Below are 19,184 nucleotides of genomic sequence, written 5' to 3'. Positions count from 1 at the left end.
AAAGAATTTTTTTCTAAGGGTATTTATGCACTTTTTAAGCGCTGGAGGACTTGCATTGAGCGTGGGGGAGATTATGTTGAAAAGTGATTCAGCTTTGTACCACTTCTGCACAATAAATAATATTTACAAAAATATTTAAGGTTTTCATTTGACTCACCCTCGTAAGATCAAAGAGGGGGGAGAGGAGCAAACGCACAGTTAAAGGGGAAGGAAATGGATATAAAGAAGGGGGAGGACGGTATGGACAGAGACATAAGGGAGGAAGAGATGGATAGACTGTGGGATAAGAGATGTGCAGGGAGCGGGGAGAAGGTGATGGACAGAGGTAGGGGGCAGGAGGAGAAGGAGATGGACAAACGGAGGCAGGAGGAGGGGAGGGGTAGAGAGAGGGTGGGAGAAGGCGATTAGGGCGTATAGCCAATTCATATACGTATTTAGTAGTTTTGAAGCATTAATAATTTCACTAGTATACAATAAAGTTGGATGAAATTGAGTGTGCGCGAAACGAAGCGCGGCGTGGTGCAGATTATTACACTACTGGCCATTAAAATTACTACACGAAGAAGAAATGCAGATGATAAACGGGTATTCATTGCACAAATATATTATACTAGAACTGACATGTGACTACATTTTCACGCACTTTGGGTGCATAGATCCTGAGAAATCAGTACCCAGAACAACCACCTCTGGCCGTAATAACAGCCTTGATACGCCTGTGCAATGACTCAAACAGAGCTTGGATCGCGTGTATTGGTACAGCTGCCCATGTAGCTTCAACACGATTCCATAGTTCATCAAGAGTAGTGACTGGCGTATTGTGACGAGCCCGTTGCTCGGACACCGTTGACCAGACGTTTTCAATTGGGGAGAGATCTGGAGAATGTGCTGGCCAGGGCAGCAGTGGAACATTTTCTGTATCCAGAAAGGCCCGTACAGGACTTGCAACATGGGGTCGTGCATTATACTGCTGAAATGTAGGGTTTCGCAGGGATCGAATGAAGGGTAGAGCCACGGGTCGTAGCACATCTGAAATGTAACGTCCACTGTTCAAAGTTCCGTCAATGCGAACAAGAGGTGATCGAGACGTGTAACCAATGGCACTCCATACCATCACGCCGGGTGATACGCCAGGATGGCGATGACGAATACACGCTTCCAACGTGCGTTCACCGCGATGTCGCCAAACACGGATGCTACCATCACAATGCTGTAAACAGAACCTGGATTCATCAGAAAAAATGACGTTTTGCCATTCGTGCACACAGGTTCGTCGTTGAGTACACCATCGAAGGCGCTCCTGTCTGTGATGCAGCGTCAAGGGTAACCGCAGCCATAGCCTCCGAGCTGATAGTCCATGCTGCTGCAAACGTCGTCGAACTGTTCGTGCGGATGGTTGTTGCCTTGCAAACGTCCCCATCTGTTGACACAGAGATCGAGACGTGGCTGCACGATCCGTTACAGCCATGCGGATAAGATGCCTGTCATCTCGACAGCTAGTGATACGAGGCCGTTGGGATCCAGCACGGCGTTCCATATTACCCTCCTGAACCCACCGACTCCATATTCTGCTAACAGTCATTGGATCTCTAGCAACGCGAGCAGCAATGTCGCGATACGATAAACCGCACTCGCGATAGGCTACAATCCGACTATTATCAAAGTCGGAAACGTGATGGTACGCAATTCTCCTCCTTACCCGAGGCATCACAACAACGTTTCACCAGGCAACGCCGGTCAACTGCTGTTTGCGTATGAGAAATCGGTTGGAAACTTTCGTCATATCAGCACGTTGTAGGTGTCGCCACCGGCGCCAACCTTGTGTAAATGCTCTGAAAAGATAATCATCTGCAAATCACAGCATCTTCTTCCTGTCGGTTAAATTTCGCATCTGTAGCCTTCGTGGTGTAGCAGTTTTAAGGCCAGTAGTGTAGTTGTCAGAGTGTGCGACTGTGCTTGGTGGGTTGACGGCATCGAAACTGCGGGCCAGTCACGTGGTCCGGTGCTCCCGGAAGCGAGCGCGGCTTTCGGCGAAGGCGGCGGCGCGGCCCCGGAGCCACGTGGGCGTGTTTGGCAAGCGCGGCCCCGTTTCGCGACCGCGGCGCGCCGCTAATCTCCCAGCCCGCACGCACGCGACACACACACGCACACACACACACACACACACACACACACACACACACATACACTCGTGTGCACGCGCATGCGCGCACGGGAACTATGACGCCGGGAGAAAGTTGGCAAGCTGGCGTGCTGCGACCCGCTTCTGGCTCGGCTTCGGCTAACACTATGAATACGCAATGCACGGATACCTGCGACGTAAGAAAATGGAGCGAATGCAGTTTCAGACGTCCCTCTAGGATCAGTATTGGATCCATTACCTTTCTCGTTATACCATGTGGTTATAATTAAATTGCGGTTATCCCCAGAGGACTGACTAGTACGGACTCTTGATTAACGTGTGGCAGCGCAAGGTGATAGATATTCTAATTCTTTAATGCGGAACCGATTTACGATGGGAAAAATAGTTATAATTTCGGCCACTAGGTGCAAATTTGGCTCTGCAAATCCAGCAAAAACGTATAGAAATGTTTCCATACGTAATAGGTTAGGAACGGGACGTGGGTAGGAAGGAAAGGTCAAATTAGTATGCAAGGCATAATGTTGATTTTATTATTAACTACTACTTACAGATTTGTTCAATATGATCACTGAAGACGTCGACGAGGTGCTGCATCCATAAAATGACGTGATCAATAATTGCTCACAGCAGTTACCGTGGAATCTGAGCGAGCGTTCTGTATACTGGACTTCAGACATGTAGAGACCGAACGTGTGCCTAGTGATCACGTTTTCTTTAGAGTTCCCCAGAGAGATTCAGATTAGATGACCTTGCAGATGATGCATCTCTAAAATGTTGCATTAATCAGAGCTTTCACCTGGCGAGCGACATGAGGTGTTGCACATTTTGCATGGAAACAGTGGTTTTCACACAAATACACTCTTCCAAAGTAGGAATCACAAGCTGTACAAAGAAGTCTCGGTAACGTGCAGACGTACACCTGACAGACCCTCTGAGTGTGTTGTCTTGAAAGAAGAACGGACCAAGAATAAAGGTTTCACATATGATGAGTGCAATGCCTCTTGTGGCCAGGATGGAATCACGTTGCAGAGCCATGCATTGCTGTCCGTGGTGATCACACACCCTACTAGGAACCATGCCCTGCCTTTTGTAATGTCCGGGGGACTATCGTAAATCGCGGTGATTTCAGTTTAATTGTTGTGTTCGAATAAAAGAGTCTTCTCTTAGTGCCTAATTCCTTCTGTACTATAGTGTAGCATTTGTTTCTATGTATGGTCTAAGTTTGATACTTGGCAGTGACGCATCATGCGGAAGCTACTTCGTCCCAAAGATTTGAATACCAGGGTACTTTTGAGTGAGTCGAGGAGTCTGACATCTCGGATCGAGAGGATCCATCCATCAACGACAACCAACAGATCCTTTTTTGCATAAAAAACTATTTTACTCAAGTCAGTCAATTACTATCACCAAGTGAATTTTTATGAAACTCTTATAAGATCAGTACTCAATGTGCCAGGGAACATTGGTCATAAGCACAGCACTCCTTCTTCAGGCCACAAGTGACCCATCGGCACCATCCGACCGCCGTGTCATCCTCAAATGAGGATGCAGATAGGAGGGGCGTGTGGTCAGCACACCGCTCTCCCGGTCGTTATGGTGGTTTTCTTAGACCGGAGCCGCTACTATTCGGTCGAGTAGCTCCTCAATTGGCATCACGAGGCTGAGTGCACTCCAAAAAATGGCAACAGTGCGTGGTGGTCTGGATGGTCATCCATCCAAGTGCCGACCACGCCCGACAGCGCTTAACTTCGGTGATCTGACGCGAACCGGTGTATCCACTGCGACAAGGCCTTTGCGTCCAACATTGGTCATAAACATACAGAAATATTGGAATGGTAGATGTCTGAGGGAAAGGTATTTCGAAGAATCGTTGGCCCAACTTGTGAAAGTGGAAGATGGAGGAGGAGATACATTCAAGAGTTTTAGCCGTATATAAAGATCCACCTTAGAAGAAAGGTGATATGAGCCTCATTGAGTTGAGAAGGCACGTGGCACGGAAGCTTGATATGAGAAGTAGCTAAAAAGGTATTCAAAATTCAGGCAGTCAAAGGAAACGGGCTCGATCAAGAACCAGATGGATAGGTGAGATTATGAAGAACCTGCAGAAAACTGGCTGGCGGGGATGATAGAACAAGCGAAAGAACTTACGCCTAACAGCAATTGTCCCGTAGGCCGCTGGAGGAGCAAAGTGTATCCTGCAATTGGAAACAAGCGCTGGTCATTCGCGTCTGCAAGAAGCACCACCGAACAGACTCACAAAATTATAGGCCAACATCTCTGACGTCGTTCTGTTGTAGAAACTAGATACCAAAAATCTCCCGTGTGGAAATCAACATGCTTTCTGAAATCAAAGAACGTGTGAATCCCAGCTCCCTCTGTTTTCTAAGAGACCCAGAAAGTATTAAATACCGGCCCCCCAGAGGTCTACGCCGCGTTTCTTGACTTCCGGAAGACGTTCGATGCAGTTTCACATTGCCGCCTAATGAACGAAATACGGGCATACGGAATACCAAGCCAGTTGTGTGCTGGAGAGAAAAGTTTGGCATGTTATTTTCCACGAAGACAAATCTTCATAGGTAAAAGTAAATTAGGGCATACGTCAAAGGAATGTTACAGAAGTATTACTTTTCACGATACATATAAATGACCTAGTGAATAATGTCCGGATTTCCATGTGACTTTCACGGAGGATGCTGTTATATACAGAGAAGTCTCAACGCTAATAGTGAAATGCAGAAAGACTTGCAGAGGATCGACGCATTGTGCAAGGACTGACAGTTAATAGTCAGCACAAACAAATGTAATGCATTGCCGTAAACAGGTAGAAAGATCCATTACTGTAAGATTACACGGTTACAGAACTATCTCTGGAAGCTGTCACGTCCATTAAAAACCTGGGAGCTTGCATACGGAGTGATTTAAAGTGGAATGACCACATTAAACTAATCTCGGGTAAGGCAGATGCAAGACTAAGATACACTGGTACAATCCTAAGGAAATGTATTTCACCCACAAAGGACGTAGCTTACAAAACGTTCCTATGACAAGTATTTGAATGTTGCTCGCCAGTCGAGGATTCGAACCATACAAAATTGATAGGGAAAACAGAGAAGATTCACAGAGCGCGTTTCGCACAGCTGCGAAAGAATCACTGAGAAGCTGAGCCAACTATAGTGGCAAACGTTGCAAGAGAGGCGCTCTCCGTCACCTTGTGATTTACTGTTAAAACTGCGCGAGCGTACGTTCTTAGAAGATCCTACCAACACACTGCTTTCTCCAACGCATATCTCGCGAAAAGACCTTGAAGGAAAAATGAGAGAGAGTTGACACGAAATTTAACAACAATAAATCGTTCTTTCCTTGAACCATAGCGAGTAGAACAGAAAACGAGGGTACTGGCAGCGGTACACAACTACGCGCTGCCACGCACAGTAAGCTGGCTTTCGGAGTACAGATGTAGATGGAGAAACTGAACCGATAGGCAGCTAGGATCTGGGAGTGTAAGGTGCTGAATGTAACAAAATAATTTTAAAAACAAAATTATTTATTTACCACAGAGGCTAATCTTACAAGTACCAAAACAAGTAATATTTAATCGTCACGGGGGGCAAATTGTTGCTCAAAAAAAAATGGTTCAAATGGCTCTGAGCACTATGGGACTCAACTGCTGAGGTCATTAGTCCCATAGAACTTAGAACTAGTTAAACTTAACTAACCTAAGGACATCACACACATCCATGCCCGAGGCAGGATACGAACCTGCGACCGTAGCGGTCTTGCGGTTCCAGACTGCAGCGCCTTTAACCGCACGGCCACTTCGGCCGGCAAATTGTTGCTCACAACGATCAGCAAGTCGAAAACAAAGTTTTAGGTTTTGGCAAATTTACAGGAATTTAACAAAAGATTTTAGCACGAGTTTCTGCAATAACCAGTAACAGATAGCTGATAAGGTGCTGTAAAAGTCTGTGAAGCAGAAAATGAAACAGTTAATGCAAAATAATTCTTTAAAGACAATTAATTTCACCTCTATAAAGCAGACCCAATATCACATTCAAAACGTATCATTGCATATTAATAAAACCATTAATGCGCGTAATTTAAAAAAGAACAACAAATTGTACAGATTCTGTGAATTTTTTAAAAGAAGAACCTATTGTTCACTTCTGTGAATAAAAATTTTTGTGATCAGTACTAAAACGAACAGGTAAAACAGTCAAACACTGAAATGAGAAACAATTTGTACACATCTGTGAGGCAGGCAGAGCAGGATGTTAATAAATTTTTTAATTATAAATTACGCACATCTGTGAAGCGGCTGAGGAAAATGCTGTAATAGAATGAAAAACATTCAGCTGTTAATGCGAGCATAACTTTGGGAGCTGAGGCGGTTGCTCGACTCAGAACAGACTCCAGGACCTACAGAATACAAAGGAGATTTACACAGCGATACTCAGGCCCCTTAAACGCCATAGTGACATGTGAACATAGAACTACACAAATAAGTGCGTTCATACAGTAAAGCTGACTTTTGTATTAGCGAATAAACGCACCAGTAGTGCAAGGTAAAAATTACAATTACGTAAACTTTTGGTTTTCTGCAAATAGATGGAAAAGTCCATTAGAGTAGGTTTAAGAAAAGACGTTATCGCCAGCTATCGTGAACACAGCGCAGAATCAGTATGTATTCTTAACAAATACTCAGAACGAAAATCAGTGAAAGCACAGATTTCCTCCAAAACAGCACGAAAACAGAGCAGGAGAGGAAGTGTTTAATTTCAGGAACACAAAGGTATTTTAAATTTACAAATGCATACATCAGTATTGACAGACGAAAATTACGATCAAATGCAAATTAGGCTTAATCAGCGGCCAGAGAAATTATCAGGTATCTACGTCTACATCTACATCTACATCCGCATCTACACCTACATGTGCATCTAATTAGATACTCTGCAAACCACCGTACGGTGCGTGGCGAGAGGGTACCCTGAACCAATACTAGTCAGTTCCTTTCCTGTACCACTGGCAAATAGTGTTTGGGGAAAACGACTGTCTGTGTGCTTCTGTATGAGCCCTTTTTTCTCGAATCATATCTTCGTGGTCCTTACGCTCAATGTATGTTGGTGCAGTATAATCGTTCGGAAGCTAGCTTCAAATGCCAGTTTTCTAAATTTTGCCTATAGTGTTTCTCGAAAAGAACGTCACCTCCCTCCAGGGTTACCCATTTGCCATTTGAGTTCCCGAAGCATCTCCTTAACACTTACGTGTTGTTCGAACCCACCGGTAATAAATGTAGCACTCCGTCCCTGAATTGTTTCATGGCATCCTTCAGTCCAACCTGGTACGGATCTCAAACACTCGAGCAGTACTCAAGAATAGGTCGCACCAGCGTCCTATATAGGTCTCCTTTACAGTTAAACAACTCTTTCCTAAAATTCTCACAATAAGCGATTTTCGCTTTCCCTATCACAGTCCTCACATGCTCGTTCCATTTCATTTCTCTTTGCAATGTTACGGCCAAAACTTTAAATGACGTGACCGTGTCAAGCAGGACAATGGTAATACTGTAACCGAGCATTACAGATTTGTTCTTCCTATTCGACCGCGTTGACTTATATTTTTGCACATTTAGAGCTAGCTGTCATTCATCACAGCCAGAAATTTTATGTAAGTCGTCTTGTATCTTTCTACAGTCACTCAACTTCGGCACCTTACCGTACATCACAGGATCATCAGCAAACGACCGCAGATTCGTCAAGTCATATATATATGACTTAGAAGTCTTCTGTCTGTGAACTTATTCCGTATGCTCGTACCTTTGTAAACGGTCTGCAATTCGGCACCGTATCAAATGCTTTCCGGAAATCTAGAAATATGGAATCTGCCTGTTGCCCTTCATTCATAGTTATCAGTATACCAATTAAGAAAAGGGAAAGCTGAGTTTCTGACGAGCAATACTTTCTAAAATCATGTTTATTAGTCTCAAGAAAGATCATTATATTCAAACTGAGAATATGTTCAAGGATTCTGCAGCAAACCGAAGTTAGGGATATTGGCCTAGTGGTTCTATTCTGTTACCCATTTTATATACTGGAGTCACTAGTTCTTTTTTCCAGTCGCTTGGGACTTTGCGCTGGGCGAAATATTCACGATAAATGCAAGCTAGGTAAGGAGCCATTGCCGTAGAGTACCCCTTTGTAAAACCGAACTGGGATTCCATCCGGACCTGGTGATTTTTATTTATTTATTGTTCAGCTAATTCAATCTGTACATTATGTAGCCTCTAAGTTATTAAATATATTTTAAGAGGTTTTTCCATGCATCTCTGTCCGCTGCTGTCTTCTGCCAGTTGAAGCCCATAACTTTCCTGACTTCCTTATCCCAGCGATCAGGTGGTCTCCTTGGTGGTCTTCGTTTTTCTCTAGGACTTCACTCTAAAACTGATTTTGTCCATCTTCCATCCTTCGTTCGTGCAATATGTCCTGCCCGCTGCCATTTTAGAGTCTTAACCCGTTCTATAATATCTTTTACTCCTGTTATTGCTCGAATGTCGTCACTTTTCTGTCGATCTTTCTTAGTGAGACCTAACATTGACTTTTCAATAGCTCTCTGAGCAGTTCTAAGGTTCCTTTTGAAAAATTCATTTAAAGTCCAAGTTTCACACCCGTACGTAAAAATCAGTAGGACACACTGATCAAAACCTGTCTTCTTTAAGTAGACTGGCATGTTAGATTTCAAAACTGTTGCATTCCTTCCGTAAGCCCTCCAACCCCGTTTAATTCGACGAAAAATTTCAGGTTTCAAATCCCCTTTTGTGTCAATGAATTGCCCCAGATAAACATATTCTGTAACATTGTATAGGATGTTGCCGTTCAGTGTTACTTGTCCTGCAGCTACCCACTTTTTATGCATAACCTTAGTTTTAGAGTGATTTATTTTAAGTTCAACTTCCTGACAACGACCTGTGAAGTCATTTACAGAGGACTGCACTTCAATCTCACTGTTAACTAGGACCACTATATCGTCAGCAAATCTCTGGTTGGTGAGCCTTTTACCATTTATCCTTATTGCTCTGTTGTTCCAAACAATTTTGGACGTAGCTGTTCTCGAGATGGACCTGGTGATTTATTTACTTTCACATCTTTCAGTTGTTTGTCTATGCCAGGTATGCTTACTGCTACGTCGTCCATATGGGAGTCTGTCCGATGGTCAAATGACGGTCTGCTGATTCTTCTGCGTGAACGATGTCTTGAACGTGACATTTAAAACTTCGGCTTTAGTTTTGCTGGCTTCAACTGCCACACCAGACTGGACAACAAGGGACTGAATGGAAGCCTTAGGTCCGCTTAGCGATTTTACACACGACCAGAAACGACTACCGACACTTAGCGCTGACGGCTCTGAAAGACCGAGTGTTGGATCCTGACAACTGGTAGAGAATTTTCGAAGATACTAAGATTCATCCCGTAGAGCCAGAGAAGGAGAGGAAGAATTAAATCGCACGTAATGGCTATAAAAGTAAAATTCAAAAATTTCTGGCGCACCATCCGCAAATAGACAGGGAGGGGATGGGTAATGGCCGTGACACTGGCAGACCTCAGCACTTGTCTTGCAGATGAAGAAGTTGTCTGTTTGTGTGTACGATGCACGTCTAACTTAGGTTTTACATACAGTACTGGCCATTAAAATTGCTACACCAAGAAGAAATGCAGATGATAAATGGGTATCATTGGACAAATATATTATACTAGAACCGACATGCGCTTACATTTTCATGCAAATTGGATTCATAGATCCTGAGAAATCAGTACCCAGAACAACCACCTATGGCCGTAATAACGGCCTTGATACGCCTGGGCATTGAGTCAAACAGAACTTGGATGACGTCTACAGGTACAGCTGCCCATGCGGCTTCAACACGATACCAAAGTTCATCAAGAGTAGTGACTGGCGTATTGTCACGAGCCCGTTGCTCGGCCACCATTGACAGACATTTCCACTTGGTGAGAGATCTGGAGAATGTGCTGACCAGGGCAGCAGTGGAACATTTTCTGTATCCAGAAAGGCCCGTACAGGACTTGCAACATGCGGTCGCGCATTATACTGCTGAAATGTAGGGTTTAGCAGGAAAATGAAGGATGGAGCCACGGGTCCTAACACATCTGAAATGTAACGTCCACTGTTCAAAGTGCCGTCAGTGCGAACAAGAGGTGATCGAGACGTGTAACCAATGGCACCCCATACCATCACGCCGGGTGATACGCCAGGATGGCGATGACGAATACACGCTTCCAATGTGCGTTCACCGCGATGTCGCCAAACACGGATGCTACCATCATGATGCTGTAAACAGAATCTAGATTCATCCGAAAAAATGACGTTTTGCCATTTGTGCACCCAGGTTCGTCGTTGAGTACACCATCGAAGGCGCTCCTGACTGTGATGCAGCGTCAAGGGTAACCGCAGCCATAGCCTCCGAGCTGATAGTCCATGCTGCTGCAAACGACGTCGAACTTTTCGTGCAGATGGTTGTCTTACAAACGTCCCCATCTGTTGACTAAGGGATCGAGACGTGGCTGCACGATCCGTTACAGCCATGTGGATAAGATGCCTGTCATCTCGACTGCTAGTGATACGGGGCCGTTGGGATCCAGCACGGCGTTCCGTATTAGCCTCCTGAACCCGCCGATTCCATATTCTGCTAACAGTCATTGGATCTCTAGCAACGCGAGCAGCAATGTCGCGATACGATAAACCGCAATCGCGATTGGCTACAATCCGACCTTTATCAAAGTCGGAAACGTGATGGTACGCATTTCTCCTCCTTACACGAGGCATCACAACAACGTTTCACCAGGCGACGCCGGTCAACTGCTGTGTGTGCATGAGAAATCGGTTGGAAAGTTTCCTCATGTCAGCATGTTGTAGGTGTCGCCACCGGCGCCAACCTTGTGTGAATGCTCTGAAAAGATAATCATTTGCATATCACAGTATCTTCTATCTGTCGGTTAAATTTCGCGTCTGTAGCACGTCATCTTCGTGGTGTAGCAATTTTAATTGCCAGTAGTGTAGATGGTTTTTACTATTGACTAATCCATAGCATTTATGTGAATCATTTTATTGTTGACTATGTCGTATGACTTCGTTTCTCTTTCAAGCAATATGTGACATTTGTTACTACTTCTTCTGAGGAAGAAAAGTTTGTCTGTCGAAACACTTTTGACGTGCAACTGGTTGACTGTATGATCCCCATCCATAACTCTACAGTTGCTGACTGCTGCCATGTTCAAGATTTTAAAGATGAAGAAGAGAAATTTTGTATAATTGGCCTGGCACTATGTAGCTAAAAGTGCGGTGAAATACGGGCAGCGTCCATTGTGTCACGGCGCCGGTGTGTGCGTGGCGGCCGCTAGCAGGGATGGAAATAGTCAGAGGGCGCTCACGAAGGCCGTCGTCACGAAGCGGGGCCACACATATGAGGCGGCCGCTGACCTGTGAACAAAAGGCCAGCGCGGAAGCCGAGATGCATATCTCTGATGTATGGCATTTCTTGTTCCGCGGCGAGCTAAGTAGCGAGGCGAGTCGCAGACCCCCTGCGTGGGAGTGTGTGTGTGTGTGTGTGTGTGTGTGTGTGTGTGTGTGTGTCTGTGTGTGTGTGTGGTGGGCGACACGTGGCCGGTAATCTGGCTGATGAGCGTGGGAGTGGCCGCCCTGCCACCTGCCACAAGCAGCGGGCTCGCAATTAGCCGGATTACGCCCCCGCCGCTCCCATCTTCTCCTGCCGTGCTCGCGGCCGCTGCGACCATCTCGTCTCCACGGACATCCGCTATCCGCTGCTGTTGCTAGCCGCTCCCGCTACGGCGTCCGAATAGCGCCAGGACTACCGACACCGTAGTGTTTGTCGCACGTGGGCGTCTTAGCTACCTGTGAATATTTGTTTCCTGATTGCATGGTGGCTGTCCCGCCCTATGCGAGACTCATGTACAATGAAGATCTGCAACATTAACAGTGGAAAAATGCTCCTGTCGGGGCACAAAAGATGGGAATATGTTCCTGAATATTTAAAAGACTCTCACTGAAAAGTGGGGTACTAGCTGCTTCAGTTTACCTTCCTCAGAGCCTGTAAAAATATTCCCAAAAATGTTTTGTTGCGAACGTATTCGCGCATTTTTAAAATGTTATTCGCCACAAAGTTACAGAGACTCCCACAACTGTAACTCACTCACACCCACTAGTCCAAAGCTGTAAGTCGCTCGTTCCCGTCGACTCCCAGTTGCCCTTTCTCATTCAGTCATTTAGCCCAGCTCATCGTCATTATCTCTTTGTGTCTCTCAGCCACTGACTCCTGTATCGGAGCCACAGTCCCCTTCGTTCTGTCCTACTGCTATAGTCTCCTTTCACTGTTTTCCTCTTGCTCTCACTTACCGCTAATCTCTCATTCCTTCCTTCCTACTGCTGCTGTCTTTTCTTACTGTTACTATCTTTCTCGTCCTTGTTGTCAGTGTCATATACTCTGTCTTACATTATCACTGGCTCCCACTCACTTCCACTTTCTCTTCATTTCCCCTCCTACCCCTGGCACTGTCTCCTTCACTCTTTTCCTAGCACCGTTCCGGCACAGTCGACTGTGTTACAGTGTCACTGTGTCCCTCACAGTGTGTCCCTCGCTTTCTCTCACACTGCCATTGTCTCCTTTGCACTTTCTATAATACAACTACTTTCTTTCATTTTCTAGAATTTATTACTTTTCCGTCTTTTTGCCACTGCCACTGTCTTCTTCTCTCAGCTCTAATATAATCGCCTTCCAAAATTTTTGGGAATATTTTTAAAGGTGCTGAGGAAGGTAGAATGAGGCAGCTGGTACCCCCGCTTTTCAGTCACAGTCCATTTAAACAGAACATATTTGGAGATTTTGTGCTCCACCGGCTCCTTTCTTTTCCCTGCTGCAGTAGGGCATGTAACTCGCATGAAAAGAAAAGTTCTGGTCATTAAAATTTACATAGTTTACTTATGTGACATAGAAACAGGCCCAACCTTGCGAGGTGCCGGGGTGGAGAAGAGTTTGTGCCTCTTTAATTCAGACTAATTTTGCATCAGAACGAGACATGCACTCGACCCCTTCCTTATCTACTAGATAATTAATTATGCGCGCAACAGTAACGGAAGAAAATGATGGTGGACCCTGCTAGTTGGTAAAATAAGGAGTGCACACTCACAATAATTTAATAAAATCTTAATTTACTCAAAAAAAGAGAACTTTATCATAATAAACAACAGGAAACGGGATTCTGCCTATATCTACGAAATGATATGACGATTAAATATTACAATGAGATTTATTATATATCAGAACATAAATGCACATGATTGTCGACACACACAGTAGGTTAAAGGATAGGGTATACTGAAATATTATGAGAAAAAAAGTTGGCTCGAGAACAAGGGGCTCCTACTCTCTGTGATGCAATAGATTGACGATAATGACTGGAGGCCCTAATGAATCAAAAATTAATCTCCCGACTATATAGCAGTATCGCAGTTAGTAGTGAGAGCTCAAATGGGATCACATGGAGAAACAAACAAGGTGGACTTATAGCAAGGCGAGCACACGTGCTGCTGAGGGCTTCAGTATAAAATTGATAAGGTCCTACAATGCCAGAGCCGCAAAATACTGTACCAGGGCTTTATGACGTCAACTGCCTCAATTTAAGTTGACCAATCATGCCTCTGCTATTCAGCCGAGGGCACTGAACGTGCCGTTTGACCAGCTACGAAAACAAACTGCCTAGACCACCGACCATCCGGTGCCAGACTGTCGCACCCAGCAGGTGCACAGTCCACAAGTATTCTCAGAATCAAGAGGACAATGCAGTCAGTCGGTGCCAGGAATCTTCGTTCCGGACGCGACGGAACGGTAAACACATAAACTGCAGCGACACTCAGACATCTCGCAGGTCGTTTTGCCCTGCATGCAATAGGCGAAACTCGACCTACGTCAGTCGTTCCGCCAGGCACTTAAGCCTATTGTACAAACCCCTCAGAATTCAGGGAAGTGCAGCCCCCAACCAGAAACGCAGTGTGCCGCGTCCTCCGATGCTCGCCTCGCACAGGCCACCCAGGAAAGTAAAACAACATGTTTAGGAATCAAGTTCAAAATGGTTCAAATGGCTCTGAGCACTATGGGACTCAACTGCTGAGGTCATTAGTCCCCTAGAACTTAGAACTAGTTAAACCTAACTAACCTAAGGACATCACAAACATCCATGCCCGAGGCAGGATTCGAACCTGCGACCGTAGCGGTCTTGCGGTTCCAGACTGCAGCGCCTTTAACCGCACGGCCACTTCGGCCGGCTAGGAATCAAGTGAAATGTATTTTTTTGAGCTCTCAGTACAAATACTCTCATTACAATAACCTTATTTGGTCTGTTACTACCGTGCAATGACATAGAATATTAATAAAATTGATAAAAATGAGAGGAGCCATGCAAAAGAGTGCATGGAACCTCTCAACCTAAAACCAATTTTATACCTAGGACTGGATTGAACGTGCAAAAAAATCTGCATGTGCTTCAGTACTACAACATGGTATTCCCAGATGATACGCGAGACACTTTACAGCTTGTTTCCCCGTGCTACGCTACATTATAAACTAGGTTTTCGCCTCAAACTGGATTTTACGTGTTCAAGTACAGTATCTTTGAACCTAAGTATCTCGGGAAAGGAAAAAGATATGAAGAAAGTTTTCAAGATTGTTCGAGATCGGAATCTTTGAAACACACTGTAAAGATTACAACCATTTGCTGCGCAGAGTCGTGTCGGAACCCGCGACTGGGTTTTGATACCCATAAAGTTTTTGGGACGTTTCTCCATAACCGACAAAAGTTTTTGAAAGGGGAGCGGTGGGTCGTCTAGGTAAATGCCTAGAGTATGTACTTTTAAAATTTGAGCAATGTTCTGCTGTTATTTATCGTTTATGTTTCGCTGCCGTGCGGAGTGGCCGCGCGGTTAGAGGCGCCATGTCACAGATTGCGCGGCCCCTCCCTCCGGAGGTTCGACTCCTCCCTCGGGCATAAGTGTGTGTTTTGTTCTTAGTTTAAGTAGTGTGTAAGTCTAGGGACCGATGACCTCAGCAGTTTGGTCCCTTAGACATTCATACACATTTATATTTCGCCTCGTATGAGATTATACGTGTAGAAGTAGGGTAACTTTGAACTTCAGTATCTTGGAAAAGGATAAAGATATCTATAAAATATTCAACGGTCCTTTAGATCGGGCCCTTAGGAATAGGTTGTAAAAATTTCACCCATTTGCTCTGCATAGCCGTCTTGGAATCATCGACAGTGTTTTGAACCGATTGTGACGTCCAAAACCCTTTTCGTAGGCTTTTCCCTGGAACCGCCAGGGAGATAATAGTCTTTCCATAAGTCCCATCAAACTCACCGTAGACCACATCGAATGCAAAAAAAAAAAAAAAATACAAGTGGTCCGTAGTCCAAGGGTTACCAAAAACACTTGACGTTATACTGTTATCACCAATGGAAGCCGGGATACGAGCAGCGGAAAATCCCGTTTTTATGCACGGCGTTTTGGAACATATTAGGAATACATGTTGTCGCATGCATATTGATCACCACTGAAACAGCACGTAGGTCCACCTTTGGGTCGCAATACGGCAGAGATTTTGGGTGCCTGCATTCGTAAGTCCTTGGTATGTTTCCGGACTATGTAACACTAGATGTCCGTGCACAGATAACGTAAGTCCCATAAATTACGGACTAGTAGTTTTTGGGAGTGTTGCTGGCGTCCATTAAGCCCTAGACGTGTTTCATTTGCTTCATATCAGGCGAATCTGGCGTCCAAGAGATCAGCCTGAGTTATCTATTGAGCTTCTCGAAACACTGCATCGCGATTCTGGCCTTGTGACACGGACAATCTTCCTTTTGAAAGATGCCATCTTGATCATGGAAGACATCATACATGCAGGTTGTCCACATTTTCGGGTAGTCAACAGCTGTCATGATGCCTTCGATTACTGCCACGGGTCCCTTGGAAGCCCAGGCGCGTAGTACTGCAGCCTGCGCGGCCTGTGGCGCAGTGCATGTTTCGAGGGGCCGTTTACCTGGACGGCGCATCTGGACACGAGCTGGTGTAACAAGAAACGTGATTCATTCGACCAGGCGGCAAGTTTCTATTGATCCACGGTCCAGTCTCAATGATCCCGTGACCATTATAATCGTAATAAGAAATGTAGTTGAATCAACATGGGAACACGAGGTTGTTGACTGCTTTACGAGGTGCATTCAAGTTCTAAGGCCTCCGATTATTTTTCTAATTTAGTACTCACCCGAAATCGATGAAACTGGCGTTACTTCTCGACGTAATCACCCTGCAGACGTACACATTTTTCACAACGCTGACGCCATGATTCCATGGCAGCGGCGAAGGCGTCTTTAGGAGTCTGTTTTGACCACTGGAAAATCGCTGAGGCAATAGCAGCACAGCTGGTGAATGTGCGGCCTCGGAGAGTGTCTTTCATTGTTGGAAAAAGCCAAAAGTCACTAGGAGCCAGTTCAGGTGAGTAGGGAGCATGAGGAATCACTTCAAAGTTGTTATCATGAAGAAACTGTTGCGTAACGTTAGCTCGATGTGCGGGTGCGTTGTCTTGGTGAAACAGCACACGCGCAGCCCTTCCCGGACGTTTTTGTTGCAGTGCAGGAAGGAATTTGTTCTTCAAAACATTTTCGTAGTATGCACCTGTTACCGTAGTGCCCTTTGGAACGCAATGGGTAAGAATTACGCCCTCGCTGTCCCAGAACATGGACACCATCATTTTTTCAGCACTGGCGGTTACCCGAAATTTTTTTGGTGGCGGTGAATCTGTGTGCTTCCATTGAGCTGACTGGCGCTTTGTTTCTGGATTGAAAAATGGCATCCACGTCTCATCCATTGTCACAACCGACGAAAAGGAAGTCCCATTCATGCTGTCGTTGCGCGTCAACATTGCTTGGCAACATGCCACACGGGCAGCCATGTGGTCGTCCGTCAGCATTCGTGGCACCCACCTGGATGACACTTTTCGCATTTTCAGGTCGTATTGCAGGATTGTGTGCACAGAAATGCCAACTCTGGAGGCGATCTGTTCAACTGTCATTCAGCGATCCCCCAAAACAATTCTCTCCACTTTCTCGATCATGTCGTCAGACCGGCTTGTGCGAGCCCGAGGTTGTTTCAGTTTGTTGTCACATGACGTTCTGCCTTCATTAAACTGTCGCACCCACGAACGCACTTTCGACACATCCATAACTCCATCACCACATGTCTCCCTCAAGTGTCGATGAATTTCAGTTGGTTTCACACCACGTAAATTCGGAAAACGAATGATTGCACGCTGTTCAAGTAAGGAAAACGTCGCCATTTTAAGTATTTAAAACAGTTCTCATTCTCGCCGGTGGCGGTAAAATTCCATCTGCCGTACGGTGCTGCCATCTCTGGGACGTATTGACAATGAACGCGGCCTCATTTTAAAACAATGCGCATGTTTCTAGCTCTTTCCAGTCTGGAGAAAAAGATATCGGAGGTCTTAGAACTCAAATGCACCTCGTACAATTTGCGCTGAATACCGTGATATGAAACACTTGTGCCGGTACTGTATTCCTTGACGAAAGAAATTTGCGACTTTTTCTGCAATGAGATATTGAGATAACGGTGACAGATGAAAATTCGTGCCGGACTGCGGCCTGAATATGGATTCCCGCTACATGCTAGCGCTCGACTCAATCGCTTCGGCCATCCGACCACGTAAGACAGCCGAGGCAAATCTCTTTATGCTCAGGTGCACACTACGGAGTCCATTATTTTCCTTGTCTTGCAGACCTACTATTCCCGCGAGAGGTCGGACATTATTGCCCTTCTACTCTGAAAGCTCGATATGCCGGACATGCATGTCCTTCAGTACAGACACTGTCGTTTCGATCCTCAAGCCGTATGTATCTGTACTTGATGAAAGGAGGAGTCAGGTTACTGCAGTGCCTCACTGCAGAAAAAGTAGGTAATTTCTTTCAATATATAGTGTGAGCAGGAAGTGATAAGTAGTGGTCGTGCGACCGTAATCTATCAGTGGTTTTGGGTCACAAATCGCAATAGAGCAACATCTTTAAATCAGGTGTTCAAGGCTTTCTCCAGAATGTTGTGGAGAAAATTGCGTACAATGTTTGCCGTGCACACCTTGACTCACAAACATAAAAAACGACGTGTGACCGCCTGCGGCGACTTGATTGAAATGCGTAACACGGACAATTGCACGGGTGACGAAACGTCATGTCCTCAACACGAACCTTCCACTAAACGCCAGAGTGCAGAAGTTCACGTAAAGGGCCAACGCTTTGTCGACAAAGCAGACATTTTAGCCAACGTGACGCGCGACTTGAACAACATCTCAAAGAAAGTCTTTTATGACAGTGTGAACTTTCTGTGCTTGGCAGTCAAGCTGGGGAGACTATGTAGAACACCTGTAACTTTAAATCCATCACCTTAACTATTCTGTATTTTTTATTCATCCAGTCTGGAAACCTTTTAGACCGAGAAGGTATGGTGAGTCGTAGACGTGTCGTCTAATAGCGGTTTCACGATTTTTCAACCACTTTACGTAGATACAACAGAAGCACGCGAGCATCCGGCCAGCGTCGCAGATTACGAGATGCTTGTTTCCAGGTGCCGGACCACTACAATCTGCTCATCGTAAAAGTCATGTCACCAAGGATCGCCATTTGCGATCTGATCGTCGCTAGAACGATTCCTCAATCGTCTGTGCCCGCCCTATATGACGATTCCGCGTTTGTCTGTGCCCACCTTATATACAGGATGTCTGGGCGAGCTGCACACAAAAAGATTTGTTTACGTTTCGTTACGTATTAAGGTTTATAAATTTATCTGTCCAACATTGTACACAGGAGTCCAAACATTTTTATGCATGTTGGCACAGTTCAATCTGGGCACTGTTTGTAGCTCGACAGATATCGAAACGTTACTCCACTTCTCGTCA

The sequence above is a fragment of the Schistocerca piceifrons genome, chromosome 7 (genome assembly GCF_021461385.2).
Source record: "Schistocerca piceifrons isolate TAMUIC-IGC-003096 chromosome 7, iqSchPice1.1, whole genome shotgun sequence".
Lineage (NCBI taxonomy): Eukaryota > Metazoa > Arthropoda > Insecta > Orthoptera > Acrididae > Schistocerca > Schistocerca piceifrons.
Note: the sequence above shows the minus strand (reverse complement) of the source record.